Source organism: Galleria mellonella, unplaced genomic scaffold (genome assembly GCF_026898425.1).
Source record: "Galleria mellonella isolate WM207_F2 unplaced genomic scaffold, CSIRO_AGI_GalMel_v1 utg40, whole genome shotgun sequence".
Classification (NCBI taxonomy): domain Eukaryota; kingdom Metazoa; phylum Arthropoda; class Insecta; order Lepidoptera; family Pyralidae; genus Galleria; species Galleria mellonella.
Window position 1 is genome coordinate 5237392 of NW_026442094.1, and position 2704 is coordinate 5240095.

Genomic DNA, 2704 nt, shown 5'->3' on the forward strand with positions numbered 1-2704 from the left:
GATGCCTATGATCAGTATTGGACAGATAATGGCTGAGATGAATAAGTATAGTAATAGTAACAAATATACATATTTACATAACATAATCATACATAACATTAAATCACAACAAACCGTCACATTTCACAAGTTTTCAAGCAAATTCTAAAGAGTGGAAATTTTCAATTCGTTTGTATATTTTTATGATCGTTGCCTTATAACTCCGTCATTTATAAATTTATTTATCTGAAAGGTTATATATAAAATTAGGTCTTAATTATTAGTTTTAGGTCTTGTTTACCCTCATATAGTAGTTAATTTACCTCCGCAGGGGTAATTATCTTCAGGTTCAAGCACTAGTGTAATTATTTAATTTTTTTTTAAGAAAGAATAATTTAGGAATAGTGAAATTAGAACCGGCGTTAATAATAGAAGAAAAAAAATATAATACAGAACTCGCAACGAGCTAGTTAACTTTCAAACTTAATTTTTTTATCTAACATATTTCAATATATGTATTCCGGAAGTTGTGTTTAATATTGATTTTAATAACGCAACTGTTTATATGTTTGCCTTCATTAAATATTTAATATTAGCTACGCACGTGACTTTGTCTGCGTGACCGAAATACAAAAGTAGCCTATGTCAGCCTCTCTTAAGTCTACGCCAAATTTGGTGATAAGTGTGTAAGTCGTTAAGACGTCAAGTAGTAGTAAACTAACTTCACATTAAAAGGATGAATCTGAACCTATGTTCCACTGATGCCACTGTTTATAATTTAACCAAATACAATTATTCCCAAGATTTTTTTGTAAATAAATGAATGTATTAGAATCTAAAGGAATTACGTGGTCTCATGTCATTTAGGGAGGCCAAAAATATGGCTTGGAATAGAACTGGCTGGAAAAGAACGCATGAATTAATTGTACTGACAAAAGGAAACTCTTAAAAAAAAAGAAAAAGAATGTACTTAAGTTACATATGTATTATGTAAATGTATTATTTAGTTTTTTTTATAGATAAATAATTATTGCAAAATTAACGTCTTATTTATTTGTTTTATACTTTATTGTACATACTGATAATACATACAAATATAACAGAAGTATATAAATGTGCGAAGGCAAGTTTAAGTCTAATAAACAATATTTACCAGAGGGAGACTTTGTACAAAAGTCGATTGCTTGGGTACCTCTGTCCCATTCGTGTTTCAACCGTGAAGTAGCTGTGTTTGCATGGCTGTGTTTCGGTTTGAAGGGTGGGATATGGCGTGAATTTACAGGGTACAGAGGAATAACATCTGAGTCCTCAGGAATGGCAACGCATGGGGGGTATCATGGGAGAAACAGTATGCTCTGTTATGTCCATGGTACTGCTCATGTCTATAGGCGACGATTACCACTTTCCATCAGGTGGGCCGTCAGCTTGTTTGCCATTCTGAGTTGTATAAAAAAAATGTATTTGATGTTTTTGTGCGTTATACGTAAAAAATATTAATTCACTCTTACGCCATTTACCCACTTCTATAAGTTTTCCTTTAACCAAAGGTCTTAGTAAGAGATTGCTCTAGCGATAAATAAGACCGTCTTTTGTACCTTTATATGTATATTTTAATCTGTACTTTATGCTAATGTGAAATACATTAGCATAAAGTGAATTGTTTATATATAATTGTTTGTTTTTATGTTTTCGGTGCAATAAAGAGTTAAATAAATAAATAAAATAGGGCCAATTAGTTTGGGACTAGATGGCCCTATTTTATATAATTATTTATTTAACTAAACAGAACTTGCATTACGGGTACTAGACAATAGGAGTAGGCAATATATACCAATATCTATATATTTTAGTTAGAATATCTATTTACACTGATCCAATAACGAATACGATAAGTTAGTTATCAAAAAAGTAATAATGAATAACAGACGAAAATAGATGACCTTTTTCTGGCATTGATATCCAGAAAAACCTAAAAATATAGATATCGGATCCATATCCGATGTCTATTAGTTAGTCGTTTTATACATATTTTTACTTCAATGAAAACATAGGTACAACAGGCAACGACACATACACACAGACATGTTCATAAATACAAATGTTTGTATTTTCTTTGTTTATGCTTGGGACTCGAACCCATAACCATTTGGAGATGAGGTATGTCACTAAACTGTTATACCACCATGATTGAAGACTGATGATAAATTGTTGCTTTTAAAAGTGTTACATATGTATATCATATGAATTATAATCCAATCTTTACTAATATTATAAATATAAAAGTGAGTTTGTTCATTATTTGTTACTTCATGATGCTTCAACAGCTTAATCAATCGCTATGAAATTTGGTACACAAAGGAGTTTTGTTATGATATTTAAAATGGCAAACAAGTTGACAAAGCTACGTCAATGAACATATCCTGATCACGCAGATGAAGTCGCGGGTAATAGCTAGTCCTATTATAAAAAATGTGAGAGTTTATAACTATGAATCGATCGATGTTTGTTACTCTTTTACGCAAAAAATACAGAACGGATTTGAATTAAAATTTGTTACACGAATAGGTTATATCCTAACCTAGCACATTACTTTATGCAATACTAGCAGTATCTCGCGGCTCTGTCCACTTGTTAAATAAAACCCGTGTGAATAGCGACACCATATAAATTCACAATTCTACGTATGTATGTTTGTGTAATTGCTCACATTTCCCGGAGCGTGTCG